Below are 26678 nucleotides of genomic sequence, written 5' to 3'. Positions count from 1 at the left end.
AAGCCGGAAGCTCTCCCATTCACAGGAACTCTGGGCGCAGAGCGTTCTGCTCTGGGCTCTGATTTTGATGGAAGGTTTGTTCTGGGTCTGACCCCGGCGTGGCTCTGGGTGCTGCAGGTGGAGAGTGAGGTGGTCTGGACTGTGCTGTGATGGGCTGAAGGGTGATCTAAGACGAGAGCACTGGCTCGGACTCACCATCCTCTCGGCTTTTCCTCTCATGCTGCAGTCACTCCTGTTGACCAATTCTAGCCCCGTCTCTTAAAAATGGCATTAAAGATTCAACTTGTAGACTTGGGGAGATAGCTAAGTGGTTAAAGGCACTTGCTTACAAAGCCTGCCAACCTGAGTTCGATTCCCCAGTATCCATGTAAGGCCATGAGTTTGGAGTTCCTGTGCAGCTGCAAGAGGCCCTGGTGTGCCCATACACCGCCTCTCTCTTCTTCTCCCCTCCGCCCCCCGCCCTCCTCACAAACAAAGAAATCAATTAAATCAAAAGATCCAGCATGCCTTTAATCCCAGCACTCGGGAGGCAGAGGTAGGAGGATCGCCATGAGTTCAAGGCCACCCTGAGACTACATAGTGAATTCCAGGTCAGCCTGACCTAGAGTGAGACCCTACATCAAAAAACCAAAAAAAAAAAAGATCCAGCTTGTAGTGCTGATGGCATAGCTCAGTGGCAGAGCACGTGGCTGGCAGGCGTGAGGTCTTGAGTTCAATCCCCAGCACCACAAAAACAGGATCCAGTGTGTGAGCTCTTCCTCTGCATGGCTGCCCACCTCCTGTCCAGAGGAAATCAAACTAAAATTCCTCACCATGCCGAGGGCATTATCCTGGCAGGTTCACAGAGGAGCAACAGCAAAGCTCACAGGAGGATTGTGTCTTGAACGAGACCAGAGTCGGAAGCTCTTGATTTTCACATGTTAACTGGCCAAGCTGCCAGTTATAATTAGCTTTGATGTAAGCAGAGCTCATAGAAAAATGAACAAATGTTAATCACTGGTGCTGGGCTGTAAAGAGAAGTAAAGGACTCATGTATATTGCCTTCTGTACACTTAATTTATCATGACAAAAACACAGGCTGAGCAAACAAAGCCTAAGGCAATATACATGGGCTCTAGTCCAAGTTCACCAACATATCAGACTATGAGCAAAGAGACGAGAAAGCAGTACTGAGTGCCCTCCCAATCCGGGGCATCTCATAGGTGGCACTTGAGCTGGTCTGTGTAATGGCTGGCCTTGTCACTTGATGGGACTTAGAATTACCTAGGAGACATACCTCTGGGTCTGTATGAGGGGGTCTCCAAAGAGGTTTAACTGGAGAAGGTGGACCCCTAAATGTGGGTGGCACTATCCCACGGGCTGTAGCCCCAGACTGAAGAAAAGGGGACTGGAGGCAAAGCAGGCTGAGCACCAACATTCTCCTCTCGGCTTCCCGAGCGTGGGCGCGCCGTGACCCAGCACCCTGCCTTCCGGGCTATGAGGGGCCGTGTCCCCTTGAACGAGGAGCCGAAAGCAGCGCTTTCTTCCTTAGGTTAGTTATTGGGCATTTTGTCACAGCAACAAGAAACAACTAATACAGCCCAGGAGAACTAATGCAGGCTAGGAAGCAATGCTAGCTATACCATGGACAGAAGATCAGTCAGTGACGGGGGAGGTGTGCTTTCTGAGTACTTTTGAGATGGCCGGGGGGGGGGGGGGGGGAGCCGAGAGAAAGACACCGACTTGTCAGATGGGTGACAAGTAGTAACTGACTAAATGATAGGGTAAGGGTGCTTGATCTTCCTTTTCTAAATAGTTTCATTTATTTATTTGAGGGGTGGGGTGGACATACTAGGGCTGCAAACAAACTGCAGAACTCATCTATCACTTTAGGCATCTGGCTTTACATGGGTCCTCGGGAATTAAACCCAGGCAGGTAGGCTTTGCAAGCAAGCACCTGTAACCACCGAGCCATTTCCCCAGCCCATGTTTGGTCTTTAGGGTACAGGCCACAGAAAGCCAAAGGTAGAGAGCAGGAAACGGAAGTGACTTAGGAGCACAGTCTGGGCTGAGGAGGAAGTGTGAAGTCTAGGCTTGCTCCCACAAGGCTGTAGCAGTGTGAACGACTCCACGTAAGAGGCTGGGAGAAGTTGTGAGCACAGCCCTGCACCACAAAGACACACAACCCAACGTCTACCCCGGTTCTAATGCCAAGTGTCTTTGTGATCTGGACCAGTGAGACAGACAGACAGATGAGATCACTACTTCCAAAACAACGTTTTCAGTCATAGCTTGGCTGGCCCCCTTGTGATGGTTTGAATATGAAATGTCTCTCAAAGACTCATATCTTTGTTTTATTATTAACTTATTTAAGAGAGAGAGAGTGGGCACACCAGGACCTCCAGCTATGGCAAGCAAACTCCAGATGCATGTGGCATGTGCCACCTTGTGCATCTTGATTACATGGATCCTGGGGAATCGAACCATGGTCCCTTGGCTTTGTAGGCAAGCACCTTAACCATTAAGCCATTTCTCCAGCCCAAGGCTATAGCATACGTAGGACTTCTGCATTTCTATTTTCTCTTCCCGCTTCCTCCTCTCCCTCCCACTGGTCATGAGGCGAGGAGTTACTACCAACCCCTGCTGCTGCTGCAACATCCATCTCCCCATAGCCCAAAGCAACGGAACCAGGCACCATGGTTTGAAGCCATGAGCACAAGATAAACATTTCTTCCCTTAAGTTGCTTCAGTCAGATGTTTTGTCACAGCAACAAGAAAACCGATTAGCCGGGCATGGTGGCACGGGAGGCAGACGGAGGTGGGAGGATCGCTGTGAGTTCAAGGCCACCTTGAGACTACATAGTAAATTCCAGGTCAGCCTGAGCTAGAGTGAGACCCTACCTCGAAACCCCACCCCCCAAAAAAGAAAGATTAACATTCCCTGCAAGACCTGTTCAAACCCAGAAGATTCTCCAGGCATCTCCTCCCATGTCCTCTGAAGTGGACAGATTAATGACTAATGCTTGCATTTCGTGTTTGTTTAAAGGTTGCCTACCCTGGGTCAACGAGGCTCGTGGAAAGGAGGAGTAAACACAGAGAACCAGGGTGGCCACGTCCACATCTTTAGCAAGCCACGCTAAGGACCGGCTGCCTGGTCTTCGCTTAACCGTTCATGTTTGTTTTAACCCAAGTTGTGTTTTGATGTTTGTGTCTCTGTCGTTTCAGTGTAGAGTTCATTCTCACTTGCTGTCTGTGTGCTGGTTTCTCCCAGCATCCTCCAGCGCACTCTGAAGTGGACATTTTCAGAACTTTTGATAGCAATGCATCGTAAGCAATGCCCTTACACTGAAATGCAAACAAATGAAAGCAAGCCTTCAAGGAGCAGAATGTCCCCTGAGCACTTGCAATGCCTCGGATGTTGTCCATTCAAGTCTCCCTGGCTTTGAATGCTGGCCGCGGCTCTGAACTGACTCGGATACGCTAACGAGCGGACACTCACAGCGCGGCTCACACGCTGTCAAGCGTCAGATGAGCACGTCTCGTTAGAACGGCCTTCTTTGTACAGAGAGGCCCGACCGCACACAGAAAGCAACCTCTACTTCAAACATCTTCACAGCTAGCCAGGTAGCTACTTAAGTATTTCTCTAAAAGCAAAGACAGGCAAGAGTACCCAAAGCTATGAAAGCCATTGTAATTCTCTTCGCAGAAGTTCCAAAACTTTCAGGAACTGAAAAAACAAAAGGGGGCTGGAGAGATGGTTTAGCGGTTAAGCGCTTGCCTGTGAAGCCTAAGAACCCAGGTTCGAGGCTTGATTCCCCAGGTCCCACGTTAGCCAGACGCAGCTCAAGAAGGGGTGCATCTCATTTGCAGTGGCCGGAGGCCCTGACGTGCCCATTCTCTCTCTCTCTCTGCCTCTTTCTCTCTCTGTCTGTAGCTCTCAAATAAGTAAATAAATAATAAACAAAAATATTTTAAAATAAAAGGTAATGACAGGGCTTGGACCCACAGACCTGGGGCACCAGAGCTCATTTGGTGGGTATTACCATAGCAATACCATCTCTGTATCCTGGGGTAGAGTCCAGGTGCATTCAGCAGGGGTCTGTTCATCATTAAGAACCAGTGGTCAGGGACTGAAGAGATGGCTTAGTGGTTAAGGCACTTGCATGCAAAGCCTTAGGACCCATGTTCAATCTCTCTCCAGATCCCACATAAGTCAGATGCACAAAGGTGACACAAAGTGCAAACAAAGTCAGAGAAGCGCACTAGGTGACATGAGCATCTGGAGTCTGCCTGCAGAGGCTGAGGCCCTGACACGCCAATTTTATCTCTCTCTCTAATTTTTTTTTTTTAACTTGAAAAAAGAATCATTGGCATGGTGGTATACGCCTTTAGTCCCAGCACTTAGGAGGCACAGGTAGGTGGGTTGCTGTGAGTTCGAGGCCACCCTGAGACTACACAGTGAATTCTAGGTCAGCTAAACAGTGAGATCCTACCTTAATCCCCTCCCCCCGCCAAAATAAAAAGAATCAGTGGTCAGCTGAGAAGCCGACCTCAACATTGCCTGGGAAAGCTATGAGGACTACTCAGCTGTCTCTGTGGTGGGTGATCGGCTCTAAGCTGAGAGGCTGACATATAAATGAGAACGAATTTTTAAGTCAAGGATTTGTGGTTAGAAACATCAATGCAGAGTTGGTATTTTAATTATACCCATCTCATTTTATACTTTAAATCCATACTTATATAATTTAGATTTGTCATTTGAAATGAACATCTAGTAAAAGTAGCTTAATCTATTCATGTTTAATTCTCTCATCCTAAAGGAATTGCCTAGTATTAGGGAGATGTTGGGTTATTAGACATTCATGTCATTTTAAAAACAATGCTTTTGTTAAATTCCAACCACGTGTATCAGATAGGCCACAGTATCCCAAACACAGCTTCCTCGTGCCTGGCCAATCTCATTGGCTCATATTCGCATCCACTGTGCCTTCCTCCCAGTACCTGAAGTAGATTCCAAGCCTTAGCTAACTTAATCTGAAAATATTCCCACTTATCCTCCCCCAAGCGCTTTTTAGTGAACATCACCCTCACTCTTGAAAACTGGACTGGGCGGGCTGGACAGCCGGCTTAGCAAGGCCTGGTGGCCCACGTTGGAATCCCCAGTGCCCAGTCAAGCCGCTTGTACAAGGTGGCACCTGCCTCTGCAGCTCCGTCTGCAGTGCCCTCTCGGTGCTGGGGTGACATGTCTAGCTGTTCATGGGGGTGCTGGAGACCAAACTTGGGGCCTCGCGCTTACATTGTGTAGCAAGAACTCAACCCACTGAGCCGTCTGCCCAGCCCCCACCTCAGCTTGTTGTTGTTGTTTTGTTTTTTGTTTTCCGAGGTAGGGTCTCAATGTAGCTCAGGCTGACCTAGAATCCACTCTGTTGTCTCAGGGTGGCCTTGAACTCAGAATGATCCTCCTGCCTCTCGAGTGCTGAGATCAAAGGCGTGAGCCACCATGCGGAGCCCACCTCGGCTTTTTAAATAAAAGTCATTTGCCAAAGACTCTTTGCCTTGATGAATACTTCATAAAATATGCTAGACCCATAAGCAAGATGATATTTTCTAAATTAAAATTGAAAGCATGAAGAAAAATGAACATTTTAAATTAGTTGCTATGCAAGCAAAACTTACAATTTAAAGATAATTGAAAAGAGTTAGTTGTTTTTAACTGACGTATACTAATTATACATGATAATAAGTATCTCCATGTTATATGTTATATGTGACATTTCACACATGTTGGCCCTTGATGCTATCGCTTCCCCTAATTTTAGCAGCAATTATCCTTCCTTCCCCTTCTACTGGTCCCTAATTGTCTCCCTGATCCTTTCACATTTAACCTAGACAGCAGCATGCGATATTTCTTTTGCTGAATCTACTGCTTAACATCTCTATTTCCATCCCTTCCTGAAAAGAGCATAATCTTGCTTGTCTTATTATTTTAAAAAATGGTATTTTAAAAAATTTTTTGGTTTATTTTTATTTATGTACTTGAGAGTGACAGAGAGAGAGAGAAGGAGGGAGGGAGGGAGAGAGAGAGAGAGAGAGAGAGAATGGGCATGCCAGGGCTTCCAGCCACTGGAAATGAACTCCAAACGCATGCGCCCCCTTGTGCATCTGGCTAACCTAGGTCCTGGGGAATTGAGCCTCAAACCGGGGTCCTTAGGCTTCACAGGCAAGCAATTAACCGCTAAGCCATCTCTCCAGCCCTCTTATTATTTTTAAATACTTTATATAAAAATTTAAATAATTTTGGAGAGTGAATGGGTGCACCGGGGCCTCTGGCCACTGCAAACAAACCCCAGACACAATGTGCCACTTTGCACGTGGCTTTATGTGGGTCCTGGGGAAACAGGCCTGGGTCCTGAGAGGCTTTTCAGGTAAGGGCCTTAACCACTGAACCATCTCTCCAGCCCAGTCTTACTTTTCTTAACGACTGAATAACATTTCGGTTTGTGGGTGCATGGGCCCACGCATGCATTTCTGCGTGTATTACTTTCTTTATCAGCAGATGGGCAGTTACCACAACTTGGCTTCTCTGACCGGCTCTGTGGGTGATAAACATGGGTGCGCAGCTAAGTCTAAGGGTGCGCTTCCTTTGGGCCCTTCCAGCAAATTTACTCAGGAGTGGGACAGCTGGATGCTATGTTGAACCAAATCATTTTCAACCAATCTTTACCTGGAATTGTTCTTCCTGACTTCAAAACAGCCATCTAGTAAGACAGATGGTCTCCATGCCTGGGCTTTTTGATGCCTTCTGAGAAAGGTCCACTCTCAGGGTTCTGTGAACCCCTCAGTCGAATCACAAGCACCTCCCAAGACACCTCCCGCTCAGAAAGGGCAACATGCATGCCCTGTGCCGTGCGAGCGTGAGCGTACCCTGGGCACGGAGGAACGAGCCGCCGGGCCAGCAGCAGATGAGCGAATCCCGACCTCGAGAAAGCAGACAGACAGACTACCCCTCTGAAGCAAGCACTACTTACACTGCTGCGTCTGCAGAAAAGAGCGCCTCTGGCTGCACATGAGAAAGTTCTGGAGAAACTTCGTCAGAGACGCCAGCCTCAGCCAGATGAACAAGAGAGAAACACAGCACCCCAGGTCGGAGATCAGTGGGCGCAGAGCGGGCAGGAGAGAGGTAAGGCCAAGGTAGGGAGTGTGCCTTAACCAACCCCCATGCCCTCCACCTTCTCCACACTGAGCTTCCTCTCCATTTCCTTTTATTTATTTATTTGAGAGCGACAGAGAGAAAGAGGGAGAGAGAGAGAGAGAGCGAGAGAGAGAGAGAGAGAGAGAGAGAGAGAGAGATTGAGGGAGAGAGAGGGAATGGGCGCGCCAGGGCCTCCAGCCATTGCAAACGAACTCCAGACGCGTGCGCCCCCTTGTGCATCTGGCTAATGTGGGTTCTGGGGAATAGAGCCTCGAACTGAGGTCCTCAGGCTTCACAGGCAAGCACTTAACCGCTAAGACATCTCTCCAGCCCTGAGCTTTCTCTCTAAAGCCAAGTCCTAGATGAACGGGGCATGACTCTCTTCTGAGAGTGATAAACACACTGGCTCACTTAATCCTGATGACCAGCCCACAGGAAGGCACGGCTATGACCTTCATTATGTAGAAGAGCAAAGAGAAGTTAGAAAATTGATCAAGGCTCCAAGACGAGGGAGCAGTGTGACCACGACGTGATCACAGGCTGCCTAGCTCTGAGCCAGCTGCCTGTCAGTCAGCCAGCTGCCTGCTGGAGGGACAGGTTCTGCCACTTCGCATCCTGCTACCCCACGAAAAGATTTACAAATGCTGTCACAGATTCGTAACCTTTTTCTTTTCTAATGCATAGACTCCACTTTTCAGAGCAGTTTTAGGTTTACAGAAACACTAAGTCGGGGTACACAGAGCTCCTATGTGCTCCTCTCCCCTGGTTACTGGATTCCCCTCTTCTGAACATCCTGCATTACTTCTGGGGACCACTGGTTACAGCAGAAAGACCTCTGCAGGGATATTATTCCCGAGGTCCACTGGCCTTCCCTCTTGTGATGGGTGCACTCACTTTGGTTCATCGTAAATGCATACTGTCATGTTCCTGCGATCATAGGACCGTACAGAGTAATTCTGCTGCCCTAAAATTCACCCAGGCCAGGAGCTGGGCACAGGAGTTAAAGGTACTTGCTTGCAAAGCCTGCTAACCTGGGTTCGAATCCCCAATACCCACAGAAAGCCCAATGCACAAAGTGGCACATGTATCTGGAGTTTGTTCACAACAGCAAGAGGTCTTGGCAAACCCATTCTCTGTCTTTCTCCTTCCCTGCTCCTCTCTTGTTCTCTCTCTCCCCTCCTGCAAACCTCTCATCTTTTTCCTGCTACAGCTTCACCTTTGCTAGAATGTCATGTAAGGAGAATCACACAGCGAGCAGCTCAGTCTATCGGCCTCCTTCATGTAGCACTGAAGAGTCCAGAGCATGCTTTTGTGGCAAACAGAAGCTCCCTGAGGAATAACTGCATTGTGTGACACACTAACAGTGACCAGTTGAAGAATATCTTGGTCATTTCTACATACTGGCAAAGAAGCCTCTCTTAACACGCACGTGTAGGACCAGTCTTGCATGGTCACGCATGCACATTCCCACAGTTCCACCAGCAGGCTAGCTTCTCTGAATATATAGGTAGTCACAGTGCCCAAGGGATCTATTTTTCACGTGCACTTTTGATTCTAAGTATGTCCTATTAAATTTGCCCTTGTTTGACACCTCCCATCATTCACAGATGGTGGCATCAATCCCAGTTGTTCCCTTACCAGGCTGCAAGACTTCCACCCATTAGATGTCTGCACAGGAGCCCATCTTGTCCCTATCACTCCACAATAAGAGGCTTTCCTAGAGCTGGAGAGATGGCTTAGCGGTTAAGTGCTTGCCTGTGAAGCCTAAGGACCCCGGTTCGAGGCTCGGTTCCCCAGGTCCCACGCTAGCCAGATGCACAAGGGGGCGCACGCGTCTGGAGTTCGTTTGCAGTGGCTGGAAGCCCTGGCGCGCCCATCCTCTCTCTCTCCCTCTATCTGTCTTTCTCTCTGTGTCTGTTGCTCTCAAATAAATAAATAAATAATTTTTTTTTAAAAAAAAGAGGCTTTCCTAGACACCTGGCCGAACCCCACTTGTCAGCGTCCACTCACTTGGCCGCTGCTAAGGATTAGTCTCCATGACAGTTCTCTGCAGAACTCAGCACACCAGAGCGTCCCAAGGATTGTACGAGGGCGCAGCCTGTGTCAAACCCAGGTGACCCTGGGCATCTGACCATCCGCAGAACTCCCCGATGCGGAGACCACCTGGTCCATGGGGGTTTCTGGGGCAACGACGGCCTACACGGACTGTCAGAGGGTTTCTAAGTGCCGCGGAGCAGTCGTCACAGGATGTGCGCCGGAGCCGGAGCTCCGGAGGCCCAAGAGACCGTGAGAGCAGACAGACGGGCAACCTGAAGGAAGGGCCTGTGGTGCGCACCATCCTCGTGTGCAGAGGACTTCATAATTATCAAGGTCCAAAGCAAAGTGCCAGTGCAGGCACCACGCCAGGGCTCAGGAAGTCAGAACGACCCCCTCTCACATCACAGTCACCCCAAGCCACAAGAGGAGATACTCAACCTATTGCAACCCACATTCCGGAGCACTTTGGGGACCTGGATTCAGGATGAGCAAGAGACCCCAGCACTGTCACCCTGAATGCAGCACACGCTTGGGTGAGGGGTGTCATGATCTTGCTTGTGGCTGCAGAGCACACAGCTTCACAGCTCCACACAGACCCTCATGAAGGACGGCAGCCACGGTGAGACACAAGCCTCCCAACGATGTAATCCGCACATTCTGGGCATTCACAAGAGCTGGGATTGCTAGAGACACGCTGGGCAGAGTTGGGCACCAAGTGGCGGAGATGCCAGCCTTACCCTCACTAATGTCCTCATAAAAGCTTTTCTTCTCACAATAATTTTAGATGGATTTAAATAAAAGAAAAGAAAAGCAACTGGGGGCTGGGAAGACAGCTCCATGCGTCACGTGCTTCCCTCAAGCATGGGGACCTAACTTCAATCTCCAGAACCCACGTAAAAAAAAATGCCAGGCACACAGGCGGGAGAGATGGCTCACAAATTAAGGCTCTTGCTTGTGAAGCCTAAGGACTCACGTTTGACTCTCCAGATCCCACGTAAGCCAGACGCACGGTGACATAAGCATGCAATGTCACACATGCACACAAGGAGGTGCATGTGTCTGGAGTGGCTGGAGATCCTGGCGGGCCAATTTTCTCTCTCTTACTCTCTCATAAAAAGGGCAGTCTGTTGGGCTTGCCTAAAAAAAAAAAAAAATGCTAGGCACAGTAGGGCACACCAGTAATCCAGCTCTGGAGACACAGAGACGGGGATGCCTGAATCTAGCTGGCCAGCCAATCAAACCTAATTGGTGAGCTCCAAGCTGTGAAGAAGATGGATGGGGCTGGAGAGATAGCTCAGCAGTTAAGGTGCTTGTCTGAGAAGCCTAAGAACATAGGTTCGATTCTCCAGGTCCCATGTAAGCCAGATGCACAAGGTGGTACGTGTGTCAAGAGCTCATCTGCAGTGGCTGAAGGCCCAGGCATGTCTATTGTCTCTCTTTCTCTCTTTAAAAAAGAAAGAGATGGACGGCATTCCTGAAGGTGACACATGGGTGTCCTCTCTCTCTTTCTGTCTCTCTCTTTTCCACACACACACACACACACACACACACACACACACACACACATTTCTTAAAGGAGCAGCTGGCTCTTTCCTGTCCGTCCAGTTTAACCACCATACCTTTTTAAATTAAAACTTATCTTTCGGGCTGGAGAGATGGCTTAGCGGTTAAGCATTTGCCTGTGAAGCCTAAGGACCCCGGTTCGAGGCTCGGTTCCCCAGGTCCCACGTTAGCCAGATGCACAAGGGGGCGCATGCGTCTGGAGTTCGTTTGCAGTGGCTGGAGGCCCTGGCGTGCCCATTCTCTCCCTCCCTCCCTCTCTCTCTCTCTCTCTCTGCCTCTTTCTCTCTGTTTCACTCTCAAATGAATAAATAAATTTTTAAAAAATATCTTTTGTTTACTAAAAGAGTTTTCTCTTCTTTTAGCTGATACTGTTATCAGACAGGATATTCCAGACTTTGGAAACTAAGACAAACCTATATGACAATTATAGTACACACATGCATATCAGGGGTAAGCATTGCATAAGACAATTACACAGTAGGTAAAACTGTCTGTGTGTAATAACAGCCCATTTGTCCTATGACGACATCCTGCGTGGTTTGGCTGCTACGGGGAAGGTAGGTCTGAAAATCACTACACGTGCTTTCTTTTTGCAAGCTTGACCTATTTCTCCGGCTCAGGTGATGACGACTTTGAAAAACACACCACATCACCAGGTGACTCACACACAGCTTGTGATTAAAACCCGGAACCCCTTTCCAGCCACGCTTGTCTTGCATCATTTCGTATTCATTTTTACATTAAATTATTTTTTTCTATCTGATTTTTCTTACTGGCTTTAAAACATTTATTTAGTGTGTGGAGGGGGGACACATGCAGGTTCCGGCACATATATGGAGATCACAGGACAACCCAGAGGTGTCTCTGTTCTTCCGTCTTTGAGACAGGGTCTTTGCCACTGCAAACGAGCCCGGTATGATTGGCCACAAGCTTTGGAGTCTCCGGGCTCTGCCGCCCATTGACTTGGGCACACTGGGATCACAGATGCAGGTGCCACTTTGCATCAGGCTTTACACGGATGCTGGGGAAGATCAAACTGCGGCTGGCAGGCTGTGCAAGCAAGGACTTTTAACCTCTGAGTCATCCATCTCCCCAGCCCCAGCTCTCTTTCTTTTCCTTCCCTCCTTCCTTCCTTCCTTTCTATTTATTTATACAAGTTTTCATGTAGCCCAGGCTGGCCTCAAACTAGCTGTGCAGCCAAAAACTGACCTAGAACTTCTCTTGCTTCCGTTCCTGAGTGCTGGGATTACATCTGTGGGCCACCACACCCAGTCCATGCCACACTGGGGACTGAGCGCAGGGCTTTGGGCATTCTCGGACGCTACCAACTGAGCCACGTCCCCAGTGCCTCTCACTGCCTTGTTTCCGTACACTTTATTTTCCACTGCATTCCCAGAGTCCGTAATGAATGCTACTCTGAATTTTAATCTCATTTTCAAGCAATCAAAAGCCGCCACCCACTTGCCTTCACTGGGGTAGTTTATAACCCAGTCTTGTATTCAGTTATGCTGATACAGAGGACGGTCAGAAACACAGGTAAAGATTCACAGAAAGACTCAAAGAATAGAAAGAGCTACCCTTGACTTATGGTTAAAATAAAAATACAAGCCGGGGGAAGACTCTCTCTCCTTGGCCTAGCTAGCTGAAACGGCGCTCGAAAGCGTTAGGACAGCTGAGGGAGGGCAGTCATCAACCGTGTGAACAAGCAAGCTTCCAGATCAACCAGCCAGCAAGATGTACCTACTGGTGCAAGAGCGGCCCCTAACTTATGGGGTAATCAATGGCCCTCTGGCCACGAGGCCTGCTCGGTGGAAGCAAAGTCGTGCTTGGTAATGAGAACCAAGTCACAAACCTACGGCTCGAAGGTCATAGACCCTACAGGAAAGATGCCACTGTTCTTTGGCCAAATGGAGAGGTTATGGGCATCAAAAAGCCTTCTAGGGCTGGAGAGATGGCTTAGCGGTTAAGCACTTGCCTGTGAAGCCAAAGACCCCAATTCAAGGCTTGATTCCCCAGGACCCACGTTAGCCAGATGCACAAAGGGGCGCACGCGTCTGGAGTTCATTTGCAGTAGCTGGAGGCCCTGGCGCGCCCATTCTCTCTCTATCTGCCTCTTTCTCTCTCTCTCTCACTCTCAAATAAATAAATAAAAATGAACAAAAAAATAGAAAAAAAAAGCCTTCTAAATGAATGAATATATTTCTCCCCTTGGGTCAATGCTGCTCTCCCTCTTGGTTAAAGAACCCTACTTTTTATACTGGGGAGACCCAAAACCCATCAAAATAACAAACAGAGAAAGCTTAGTGCTGAGCACAAGACAAGTCATCTCGATGGCACATGCCAGCACCCAGGGAAACCCACAGATTCCACGGGAGTGCTGCTCTCCCCGCCAGCCAGGGCCTTCTCCCGGGGCTGGAGGCACACACCGAGGAGACTCAGAACTCATCACAGCAGAGACTCAGGAGCCGCTGAGAGCTCAGCACTGAAGGAGACTTAAACACACCCTCCAGGGTTCAGAACACTGCAGAAGAAGGGGTGGAAAGAACATAAGACCACGGGGGGGTGGGGGGCACACTCTGCGGCACTGCCCTGCCCAGAGGAACTGACTGGCACGTGCCTGACCCCACGGCGATTACCAACGGCCCCTAGGAGGAGAGCTCTCAGTGGTCTGGGGGTGGAGGAGAGGGGACCACAGAGCACAACGTGATGGGAATAAAGCCAACTTGCCTGGGCTAGAGTGAGACCCTACCTTGAAAAAAATATATTTAATTTTTAAAATTTTGATACTGAGTGGGGCTCAATAAACTTCAGGTTATTTCTATTTTAGAACGTATGAACATACAATGGCTTTAAGAATATTTTCCTAGCAATTATTTTTTTATTTTCTTTTGTTTTTTCAAGGGAGGGTCTCACTCTGGCCCAGGCTGAGCTGGAATTAACTATGTAGGCTCGGGGTGGTCTCGAACTCACAGCGATCCTCCTACCTCTTCCTCCCGAGTGCTAGGATTAAAGGCGTGTACCACCACGCCCGGCTTTCCTACCAATTTGATTGATCCAGATTGGTCTATACTCCATGTTCATAAGCCGTACAAGAAACAGGGCACTCACTCCACAAGATGCCCAGGAAGAGAACGACAGTCCCAGCAGCTCAGTCACTCCCAAGCAGGTTATCATCTTTGCTTTCTGGGAGTGAGTCGCTGAGACCCCCACCAAGGTGGCAGCTCTCCCTTGTCCTTTACTGATTGTCAAGCGCTTCATACACCGTCTCTAGTTGGGGCCGCTCAGGCTTGAGGTAAGGTCACAGCCCAGGAGCCAGCTTGGGCAGAGTGGAATCAGGCCTCAGCCTATGTGGACAATATACATGATGAAAACATACAAAGATGACAGGCAACTTTCTGTAGAAGCCCAGAGTAAGTGACTATAAATTTTTTTGACGGGGGGGGGGGGGGGGTAGGGCTGGAAGAATGGCTTAGCTGTTAAGGCATTTGCCTGCAGAGCCAAAGGACCCAGGTACGATTCCCCAGGACCCATGTTAGCCAGATGCACAAGGGGGATCACACATCTGGAGTTCCTTTGCAGTGGCTGAAGGCCCTGGCACACCCATTCTCTCTCTCTCTCTCTCTCTCTCTCTCTCTCTCTCTCTCTCTCTCTCCCTCCCTCCCTCCCTCTTTCTCTGTCAAATAAATAAATAAGTAAAATATTTAATTTTTTCCAGTTACACATTCCTTTGACAAGGAAACTTGCATCTTCCATTACTCCATGATGAGTTTTGTTGGGCCAAATTATATGGTCCCATAGGGCAAATGTTTTGTAAAGTCAAAAAATATATACTATAGACACCCAAACACACATACAAGGAGGCCAGGTACCAGGATAAATTTCTTTCATAATGAAAGGACAACATTCAGTTCTTCCTATGTCTGAAAAACTTAGCCCTCACTTGTGGGTAAAACATCCCATGTGCTATGGGATCAGTGGTGTCAATAGGTAACGTGTCCGTGTTTTTCCTTCACAGACAGAAGGTCTACGGAGAAACCACTGGAACCTGTCATGCTCGACGCGCTAACTGCTCTGCTCATTTGCTTTACAACTCTGTCAAACTAGAGATCTAAAAACAGAGGGCTGGAGAGATGGCTTAGTGGTTGTTAAGGCTGCAAAGCCAAAGGACCCTGATTCAACTCTCTAGGACCCACGTAAGCCAGATGCACAAGGGGTGCACGCATCTGAAGTTTGTGTGCATGGATGGAGGCCCTGGAGTGCCCATTCTCTCCCTCCCTCTCTCTCTCTTAATACTTGTTTCTCTGTCAAATAAATAAATAAAAATTTTAAATGAACAAAACATAGCTTTATGTAGTTTAGAAAGAAAATCATAAAATGGGATGACAACATAATAATTTAATAATTACATGCAAAAGAAAGATTCAACGAAACTTGGATAGCCTCTTACTCTAGAGAAGCAGTTGTTATGATGCGGAAGAGTATACAAGAAGCAGGGGCAGGGCAGAGAGAGAAGGGGCTTCCCTGGGGAACAGCTGGGAGACCTCAGAGGCAGGAGATGACAGGCAAAGGCGACTGTAACTGTCCTGGCAGGATGCAGACACTCAAAAGAGACACTGCTGCCCCATACTCTTGGATATCTCACTACCGAGACGACGAGCCCCAGGGAATTAGAATTTCTTCAGGAATCTCATGCTGGGGGAAATAAAAGGCTGGGACCCCGGTAGCAGCCAGAAGCAAGTTGTCTCCTGGAGAGACCATTCATACACAGTACTGACCACTGTCAGACTGCTTTGCGGGAAAGGCTGTACCCAACGAAGACAGGCGAGGAGCACCTTTGGCCAAGGCTGTTTGGTTATGACACTTCTACACTTCTATTTAGACCTAACCCTTTGGGCTGGAGACATGGCTTAGTGGTTAAGGCGCTTGCTTGCAAAGCCAAAGGACCCAGGCTTGATTCCCCAGGACCCACATAAGCCAGATGTACAAGGTGGTGCATGCATCTGAAGTTCTTTTCTAGTGGCTAGTGTCCCTGGCACACCCATTCTCTATCTGCCTCTTTCTCTTTGTCTGTCACAAATAAGTAAAAATAAAACCTAACCCTCATGTTAGGAACCCAAAGTCTTTGGGAGATGGTCATTGGACCCCTTTGTTCCTTTTTATTTATTTCATTGACACAGAAAGAGAGAGCAAGATAGAATGGATGTGCCAGGGCCTCCAGCTACCGTAAGTGAACTCCAGATGTGTGCACCCCTTATGCATCTGGCTAACGTAGGGCTTTGGAAATCGAACCTGGGTCCTTTGGCTTTGCAGGCAAACACCTTAACCACTAAGCCATCTCTCCAGCCACCCCCCACCCTTTGTTCCTTTTATTTTGCTTCTTTCACTGGCCTGTTGAGGATGGGTGGCCAATCGCAGTTTGTTAGGGCTGCCAGGGCCCCAAGCTCTGACCTCTGTGCGGTGACTCACTCAATATCGGTTGCTGCAGACAGTAGGGGCCTGGCTGATCCTAACAGAAACGGGCTGTGGTCATCCAGTGAATTCAGGGAATGTGCCCGGGTCAGCAAGGCGCGGCGAAGAAACACAAAGACTGCGGGGAGGAGCAGCAGGGAGTCTGTGTTGTGTTTGAACTTGAGCCACAGGGACAGGCCAAGAGCACCTGTTGTAGATCACAGTCAAGGGCAACGGCACCGTGTCCCGGTCTACGTCACATTAGTACCGCCAAGAGCCTGAGTGTGACAAGAGAGGAGGGACACAGGGAGAAAGCCACCAAGAGGCCCACATGGAACAAGCCAGGTGACAGGGAACCGGGAACCTTTTTCCACACCTGGGCCACGAGTGGCAACAGGGCACGTGTGACAAAAGTCCCCAGCTAGGGCTGGAGAGATGACTTAGCGGTTAAGCGCTTGCCTGTGAAGCCTAAGGACCCCGGTTCGAGGCTCCGTTCCCCAGGTCCCACGTTAGCCAGATGCACAAGGGGCGCACGCGTCTGGAGTTCGTTTGCAGAGGCTGGAAGCCCTGGCGCGCCCATTCTCTCTCTCTCTCCCTCTATCTGCCTTTCTCTCTGTGTCTGTCGCTCTCAAATAAATAAATAAATAAATAAAAATTAAAAATAAAAATAAAAAAAAAGTCCCCAGCTACACGAATTCAGGAGAAGGTCAACACCACGTTCATGACCAACAACTGGTCAGGACTCTTGTGGCACAAGGCTTTTGAGCATGCTTTTCCTTTCTTTTCGAGTGCATGTGTGTATGTGTGTGTGTACAGTGTGTCTGCATGTCAGTGTGTGTGTTCAGTTGTGTGTGCAGGTGTGCATGTGCGTGTGTGTGTGTGTGCACATATGTGTGGAGGCCACACGCTGAAGTCAGGTGTTCTCCTGTGTCACTCTCATTCTTTGAGCCAGGGCCTCTCAGGGAACATCGAGCTCACCCATTTGGCTAGGCCGCTTGGCCACTGAGTCCCTGGCCTCCCCAGCTCTGAAATTAAAGGCACGTGCCACCACGCCCAGCATTTTCCTGTGGATACTGGCGGAGGAGGGGGGCCTATACTCCAGCTCTCACGTTTGCATGTCAAGTGCTTTGCTGACTTCTGAACCACCTCTTCAGCCAGCCCCAGAGCACGTGACTTGTCCTAGCCCTCTGGCCTACTTTCACCCTCGGGTGCCCCCCCTTTTTTTAAATCTGTTAATAAACTGCCTCTGTTTCTATCACCCTCCCGTCCCTGATCCATTGTATTATTCCAGAACACAAGAATGTGCTAACCTCAGCAGGTGCTCTGCCCTGCACCTGGAACATGAAAGTCAAGTCAGGTGGCCCAGAGATCAGTGCCCGGATTCCTCCTAGCCACCCAGGTTTAAGCTGAATGTCTGCCTATGCTGCCGGCTTGGCACTTTTGACTTAATCTTGTAGAGAAAGGGAAGAGGCGGATGTGTGCGGAGGGCTGCTTAGCCACTCTCACAGCCAGCTCTCCCAAGCCACTGGTCCCTTACATGTTAACCTCCAGATTCAGTCACAGCAAGAAGCTAAAAGGAGGAACGGGTAGCGATCAAAGTCTTATACAGCAGGGGACTATCAGGAGGCTTAAGAGGAAAGACAGCATTAAAAAGGTAACAAGGGGCTGGAGAGATGGCTTAGCGGTTAAGCGCTTGCCTGTGAAGCCTAAGGACCCCGGTTCGAGGCTCGATTCCCCAGGACCCACGTTAGCCAGATGCACAAGGGGGCGCACGCGTCTGGAGTTCGTTTGCAGTGGCTGGAGGCCCTGGTGCGCCCATTCTCTCTCTCTGTCTTTCTCTCTGCCTCTTTCTCTGTTTGTCACTGTCAAATAAACAAATAAACATAAAAAAAAAAAAAGGTAACAAGAAGCAGAGAAAGAAAAACACATGAGGGTTAGAAAGGTGTGGAGGTGGGCAGGAAGTGTCTTGGGGTTTGCGTGCAGAGGGCAGAGATGCTCTGTATTTCTACCCTGGGGGATTGTAGGTGTTTCCAAGGCCAGCCTCGGTGCTCCAGCACCAGTGAACACCTCCACACCGTCAAGCCTCAGTCTTTCATGATTCAGTTGAGGTCCTGACAGGTAAGCACTCCCGAACCCTCAGACTCGCTTGGAGCAATTCTTGAAAAAAAAATCCAGATTTCAAGATGGGCGGGGCGAGGGGATAGCTCAGTTAGTTAAGTACTCGTGATCCCAGAGTCAAGACCACCCACATAAAGGCCAGGTGGGGATTGGAGGTGTGTCTGTAACTCCGGGGCTCAGGACGTGGAGTGGAGATCCCTGGGCAAGCTGGCTTGCTAGACGAGATGAACTGGAGAGCTGTGGGGGAGGGGGCTCGCGGAAGGGACCTATCTCAATCAATAAGGTGGACAGCGATTGAGGAAGACCCTGTTGTCAATCTCAGTGCTCAATTGCCTGGCCCACAGCCTGCTTCGATGCCATCCTGTTAGCTAGCCGTACAGTGGGTCCTGACAGCCTCACAATGCTGAGACCCCATCCAGCCCCTCCCAGGCATTCTCTCAGACTGCTGTTCTCAGCAACAGAAATGGGAGCAACATGACAGGATCTGAACAAACCATCAGAAACTGTGCCAACTAAAACAGTTCACTTAAGACCAAAGAGGCCATCATATCCTGCTCTATACAGTACCCAGCCTACTTGGGTTTGGATAATAAATTACACAGTCACCCTACTTACAAGCCACATGAACACATGACACATGCCTTAATTTGTTTCAAAAGCTCAAAATACGGCATATGCTGGGTCGTGAATTGGTGAGTGTCACCCAAAGAGGACCTCTTATCTGAGACCACAGTCAAGTGTCCTTGATCAGCATGGCAAAGGTGCATGTCCAACAGAGCTGACCCAGTCACACCCTTCGTGAGCACAAGGTCACGGTCCCCCGGGTGTGTGTGAGAGGAGCTGCCTTCATAGAGATGCCTTGAATGTCCAGAACACATCCAGAAGTTGTCCCAGAAAACATGGACGAAAAAGTGGGAGCACTTTTGTTTCTTATTCAATGCCAAAAATTTGCTAGAAACCACGCCATGTCAGAACTGGACACATACCTGTCATTGTCACGCTCCAGAACCACGGTGACCCTCTTGGGCCTCCCTTCTCACACAAGGCAGCCCTGCGACGGGGCGTTCAGGGCCGAGGAGAGTCCCTGTCGATGCAGCTGCCCTGGCCAGCGTGCAGTGGGAGCTCATAAAATCAAAACGAACGGAGCTGGCTGGGTCAGCGGACGGCCTCCAGCCGCTGGCTGGAGAAACTGAGGCCCTCAAGTCCAGTGGGAGACGCCTGCCTGCTGCTCCACAGCCAAGCCTAAGAAAGGGCACGGCATGGCACGTACTGGTTCACGAACATGACCTATCAGGAACGGCCACTTGATGCCAGTGCCCACATTTCAGTTGGACTGCCAGCAAGGACAAAGACGGGGTTACGTCATGCCGAGCAGAGAAACACCTTCTAGTCCTTTCTTACAGGTCAATATAAAAGGGAAGATGAATAGACAGGCGGAAGAAATGAAGGCCAAAACTGTCAACTGCTTCCTGAGCCCTGCTCCTCTCGTTTTCCTAGCCTGTTTCTAGAACATTCTGAATGAAGAGTAAATCTGGGTTGAGAATCTCTTTTGATGATTAATTCGCTAGGTTCCCCTGTCCTCAGCCCCCAGACCCACAGCTTCAACCGCCCACTTTGATAGAAATAGCGAACAAAGCTGAGGGGAACCGGTTCCCACTGGATCAAAACCTGCCCTCTAACCTTAAATCTGCAGGCAGGTGTTGAATTTCAAGCCCCAGGTACACGTGAGGTTGCAAACCGGACTTCCTTCAGGTGGACAAGGGTCTTCTTGTTTCACAACTTGTGATTCTGAAAATAACCTCAGTAAATGACACAAGCTAATGACCCATCCAACAGGAAATCAACCTATGCAAAAAGCACCACAGGGCGGGGTTACTGGCCTGAGTGAGGACACGGCCTGAACCTCACCTACTCAGGTGAGCCACACCTTCGAAGTGGGCCGTAACTCTCAGGTAGGCCACAGGTGTGAGGAGAGCCCAGGCTACCATGCCCTGACTTACTTTGTGAGGTGAGGGCATCGTCCAGTATTTACAGATTAGAAAACCATAGCTTAGAAAGATTAAGTCACTGGGGTAGGTAGGTTCATCTAGCTAGAAGCCACCTTGCCTCTTTCAATACAACTCAAACTTCTTTAACACCACATAAATGTAAAAGAAAGCCGCAAGTTGGAAAAAGGAAAAAAAAAAAAAAATCAAGAAAATCAAGAGGGCTAAGTTAAAGTGTAGCCCCTAAAAATTCAAGGCTGGGGAAAGTGCTTACTGATTAAAGCTGCTTGCTTGCCATGCCAGACACACTGGGTTCGATTCCCCAGTGCCCACAGATGTACAAAGTGGCAGATGCATCTGGAGTTCGTATGCAGCAGTAGTAAGAAGCCCTTGATGTGACCATATTCTTCTCTTTCTCTCTCTCTTTAATAAATAAAAATACTTCAAAAGAAAGGGAAAGAATTCAAGCCTTGAGTTGGAATGCAAGAAGAGAGCCAAAAGAAGTTGTTTCTAAGAAGAGTGGAGCCCTTCAGGATAACAAGGAAAGATATTTCTTTTCTTTCTTTAAAAAATTTATTTACAAACAGAGAAAGAGAGAGAATCAATAGAGACAAAGACAGACAGAATGGCATCCAGCCACTGCAAATGAACCCAGATGCATGAGCCATCTGTGCATCTGGCTTTACGTGGGCACCAAAGAATCAAACCTGGGTCGCCAGGCTCTGTAGGCCAATGCCTTAACTGCCGAGCCAGCCCAGGAAAGGCCTTTTTAACCAAGTGGGAGGAGGCAGACTCACCCGGGGGGCTGCTCCCTGTCTTCTCACTACAGACAGACCCCGCCAGCCAAGCCCAGCATGGCCACAGCATGAACACACGTGTCGCAGAGCCAGAACAATGAGCTGCCCAGCAGCGCCGCCCCGACTCTCAAAGTCAGTCTCCCGGGATGCCTGTTCTAATGTTTCTCACTTTTTACCAAAAAGCAACGGCAAAGCAGGGAGAAGCAAGAAGCCAGGGGTACAATTCCTGTTATGAAAGGGAACAAGGCCACCCCCTCCATCACACACCGTTCAAACCGTGTGGCGGGGCCAGCGGCTCCCTGGCCCGGCAGGTGCGCCCACACCCTGTTCCCTTTGTGTGCACACGTGTGTGCACGAGGCGGTACAAACAACCCTAACGACTCTCTAATTAAACAAGGGGGACAAAGACCTCCCTCAGCTCCGGCCCCAACCACACTCCAACGGAAAACATCTGTCTCTCCTGATAATTCTGCCTGGGATTTCCAGCGCCACGTGAACTCTCCAGACAAGACAGGCAAAGCCCAAGGAAACCTGTGCGGGGACCGAGAGGAAAAGGCCACGTCGTAGGAGAGGGACAGTTTCCATTAAAGCTCTCCCGATGAGCAGCGCAGTTTCTGGTTGTCACATGCGATGTCAAACAGAACAAGAAATCAGCTCATTGCAAATGAGTCCTGCTGCCTTCAGAGCCAAGAACCTGCACACAGCGGGGTCTCCACTGCCATCAGAGCGTTCAAGTCACGCAGATGGGCAGGGAGGGGGGAGGCAAAACTGTACTCACAAACAGTAACAAAGGAATGCCTTCTGCCAAGCAAATTTTGTTGGAAATAACCTGTAGCAGACAGTTTCAGGTTCACTGAGATGAACTTCCAGACCAGGCACAGTTATGGAGAAAGGGATATTTTTTTTTAATATATTTTTTTTTGTTCATTTATTATTTATTTATTTGAGAGCGACAGACACAGAGAGAAAGACAGATAGAGGGAGAGAGAGAGAGAATGGGCGCGCCAGGGCTTCCAGCCTCTGCAAACGAACTCCAGATGCGTGCGCCCCCTTGTGCATCTGGCTAACGTGGGACCTGGGGAACCGAGCCTCAAAACGGGGTCCTTTGGCTTCAAAGGCAAGCGCTTAACCGCTAAGCCATCTCTCCAGCCCGAGAAAGGGATATTTATTGGAGCCTACAGATCCAGGGGACGTTCCATAAATGGCAGAAGAAGCTGGCCTGCCTTCACAGGGCCAAGCAGAGAGAGAAGTACAAGCCTAAAAACCTAAAAGCCACACAGCACAGCACACTTCAGGAACTCCAGCAAGGCACACTTTGCATAGCTTTAGATTGAAATCTCAACCCCACCACCACACCTGAAGATCTGCCCAGTGACACCGCCTCCAGCCAGGTGGCTGAATATATTGGGGGCCATCTATGCAAACCACCACATAACTCCAACCATCAAATCAGCTATATCAGGAGCTTTAGATGCATATATACAAAAGAATTGATCATCATAATTAGTAAAGACTTGGAAAAGACGCACTCATGTTCCAAAGCTTGGGGAAGGCCAGCAGAGAGGTCTTGACTCACCGCCATGGGCACGGCAGTCATGCCCCACAGTGACAACAGCAGGAAGCTCGAGCCAGGCTCCCTGGCAGGCGCAAGCAAATCAGGTGCCATGCCCCGCCACAGTGACGTCTGCGCCTTCGGGGGCGCTGCCCTTGGCTGCCACTCGACTGTTTCCTGCTCATTTCTTCCCCACCTCCTCCCTCCCCCCAAACCGAAGCTCCACGGGAGGACCCACTCTTGCCTATTGGCCAGCACTGGGCCCCACCTGACCAGGATCAGGGTCTTGGGGAGTAGTGACCTCAATGTTTGTTGACTGCAGGTTCAAGTTAATGTAGCTCATCCAGCATGCATGTGATAGATGTAACTGTTAATCATGAATGCCCTACAGCTCATATTCATAATAATAAACCATTCGTAAAATTTTTAAAAATGTATGAGGTGATATTAAAATTTCTTTTTTTCCCCCCCAAAATAGGGTTTCGCTATAGCGCGGGCTAACCTGGAATTCACTATGTCTTCTCAGGCTGGTCTTAAACTCATGGTGATCCTCCTTCTGCCTCCTAAATTGCTGGGATTAAAGGTATATGCCATCATGCTCAGCTCCATATAATTTCTGAAGACAGCTGGAAAGCAGTGACGAGCATAAATGACCACTGGGTCTTAGCTTGGACCATTTCTTCTTCGGTAGAACGTAGGTGTTAATCTATCTGTCTTAGTCCATTTGCTGCTGCAAATAACTGGGTTAGTTGTAAAGGAGGATCCAAGGTTGAGGGTTTGCAGGCAGTGATGAGGCTCTGGTTGGCAAAGTCCCATGACAATGGAGACATCACATGTCAAGGCAAGAAAGGAAAGCTTGACCTTATATTTGCCCAGCCAAGCCAGATAAGCCAACGGGTACAATAGTGGCACGTCTGTGTCTGTTATGGGGAAAACCAACTACTCTCTAATTTGACTGGAGGCCTGCTCCATGGGAAGGAATACATCCCTGATACTGAAAACCTACAACAGGGGTAGTCATGAGCCCTAGGGGTGTAACGTCTGCTGCTGCCTGGCTAAATGTATCTACTATGCTCATGAAACTGTCCAGTAAGCACTTATCTTAATGTTCATACCCATATATTAATGCTACTCTCACTTTTGGTTAGAGAACCTCCTCTTTTCAGATGGCAGCGACCTTGGGATGACTCAGAAGGCACCATGGTGCTGAGAAGAAGTGACAGAGGAGTGCTCAGCACTGAAACATCTCTATCACACCTTCCAAGACTCAGGGTCCATTGTGGAAGAGGTGGTAGAAAGATTGTAAGAGCCAAAGGAAGGGTAGGACTCCTTACAGTGTGCTCCTCCAGACTCAAAATGCCCTGAATATCCATGACCTCACAGTACCTGACACTACCTACACAAGACCATCATAATAGGAAGAAAAGATCAAGACAACAAAATAAAAGAGAGACTGATTGAGAGGGGGAGGGGATATGATGGAGAGTGGAGTTTCAAAGGGGAAAGTGGGGGGAGGGAGGGAATTACCATGGGATATTGTTTACAATTATGGAAACTGTCAATTTAAAAAAAGAAAAGAAAGAGAGGAGAGCTTGAGAGGCTTAAGCCAAACTGGCTACTGTCCAGATAGTTCACTAATCCATGATCATGGGCATAGATCAGTCCATTCGTAAGGGTAGAGCCCTTTAAAGGTCCCACCTCCCTAAGGGTGTAAACTAGTCCAGCCACTATTGTAATCACTGTGCAGGTTTCTCAAAAAACTAACAATAGATCTATCATATGGCCCAACCATAACACTCCCACATATTCAGTCCAAGGTCTCCAAGTCACCATACTACAGAGATATTGTCACATCAATGTTTATTGCACCACCTCTCATGATAGCTAAGAACCAACCTAGGCATCCAACAACAGAGGATGGGCTAAATAAAATGTGTGCGATGTACATAGTGGGAATTCACAGCCATAAAGAACAAAGCTGTCATTTATAAGAAAATGGATGCTGGGCTGGAAAGATGGCTTAGCATTAAGGCACTTGCCTACGAAGCCAAAGGGGCCCAGTTCAACTCTCCAGGACCCACGTAAGCCAGATGCACAAGGGGGAACATGCGTCTGGAGTTCATTTGCAGTGGCTGGAGGCCCTGGTGCACCCATTCTCACTCTCTTTCTTTCTCTCTGTCAAATAAATACATAAAATATATTTTTTCAAAAAAGAAAATAGATGCAACTGAAGATAACCATATTGACTGAATTAAGGCATTTTCAGACAAATAGATGTTTTCTCTCATGTGACTCCTAGATTTTGCACAGGTACATAAAATCATGTGCATACATGGACATACGTACTACATATGGCTTATTTATTTCCAAGGCAGGATCTCACTCTAGTCCAGGCTGACTTGAAACCCACTCTGAAGCTCATGCTGGCTTTGGCATCATGGTGATTCTTTCACCTCAGCCTCCTGAGGGCTGGGATCCAAGGCATGTCCACCATGCCAGGCTCACACATGAATATATGACGTGACTGGGATCCAAGGCATGTCCATCATGCCAGGTTCACACATGAATATATAACGTGACTGGGATCCAAGGCATGTCCACCATGCCAGGCTCACACATGAATATATGACGTGACTGGGATCCAAGGCGTGTCCACCATGCCAGGCTCACATATGAATATATGACGTGACTGGGATCCAAGGCATGTCCGCCATGCCAGGCTCACAGGTGTAAATATGACGTGACTGTAGAAGTTGGTCTGTCTGGGGGAACACAGGGCACAATGGGAGGAAAGGAAGGAGAAAAAAAGAAGGTAGTACAGAGGGAGAGGAATGTGGTCAATATCCAACATATGTGAAAATATCCCTATGTAACACAGCGTAGCATACAAGGGATGTATGCAATGAAAATATTTAAAAATGAAAGGTTCCGCTTCTGTCTCACATGGAGATTGGATGTCAACAGGAGTTTCCGAGGGGACAGATCATATTCCAAACACAGCATCTTCAGAAGTCAACCTGGCTCTCCTGTGCTAAGGCAGGGCTGCAATGGGGAAGCTGGGTGGGTCCCCGAGGGTGGCGTCCTGCACGCACACTCGTGTGTCCTCACTGACGTCTTGGGGACTGGAGCCCAAGACTGGTTTTGGGGTGGGATGGCGGAACAATTTCTATTCGACAGTCCTGCTCTTGAAGGCCACAGGCATGCAGCAAGAATGGAACAGGGCATGGCCTCACACGCACCTCTGTGACCCAGACTCTGATACCGGTTGTGTGCTCCCCGGCTCCGTGTGGAACCTTGGGACGCAGTTTCTTCATCTATGAACTGAAACAAAGATTCCCTCTCCTTTAATTTCATCACAAGGATGCCTTCTTTTGAAAGGTTGAACTGGCACCAAAACAACCGGCTTTAGTAGGTCAGTGCTGATGCAACCTGATCACCAGAGTGAGTCCCTCCCCGCAGGTGTCGGGGAGACTGGAAAGAGGTCAGTGCCGTCACAGCCCTGGGTGGCGTGGGGGCCCCTGTGAATCTGTGGTTCTTTGGCAGAAACTTATTTTAGCTATATTTTATTCCATGCTATAAGCTAGGCAAAAGCACAAGGTAAACTGTAAAGGCGGCTTTGGGAAACGGAGAAGGGGAAAGAGACACTTTTATGGCACCAAGTTCCAAAACAAGCCCAAAAGGCAGCTGGCATCGTCTCAACTCAACGCATCCTGGCAATGGGCAAGCTGGAGTATTCGTTCTGACTGTTCTGCTACCAAGGCTGGCGTGACTTACGCTCTACATTTCAGCCTCATCTAGACACAGCTGAAAAGGCAGATGTCAAGCCCGACACCCACCAATCAAGGTACCAGGCCAAGACAGGCTCCCTGCATGGCGATGGTGGTTAACACTCATAGGCGAACACATTACTCTGTGGGTGGCTCCATCCACTTGGAGGACAGACTACCAAAGTCACACACAGCAAGCAGAGGGCAGTCACACAGCGGGGAGCAGGGAGGTCTCTGAAA

General features: G+C 49.0%; 1 protein-coding gene across 1 annotated transcript in view; it reads right to left on the bottom strand.

Annotated features, from left to right (window-relative positions):
- Retreg1 (reticulophagy regulator 1) overlaps positions 1-26678 on the bottom strand; it is a 154606-nt gene that overhangs the window by 113230 nt on the left and 14698 nt on the right. The gene's annotated exons all lie outside the window — the stretch shown is intronic.

This window comes from Jaculus jaculus, chromosome 13 (genome assembly GCF_020740685.1).
Source record: "Jaculus jaculus isolate mJacJac1 chromosome 13, mJacJac1.mat.Y.cur, whole genome shotgun sequence".
Lineage (NCBI taxonomy): Eukaryota > Metazoa > Chordata > Mammalia > Rodentia > Dipodidae > Jaculus > Jaculus jaculus.
This window is presented reverse-complemented; position numbering and strand designations above follow the sequence as displayed.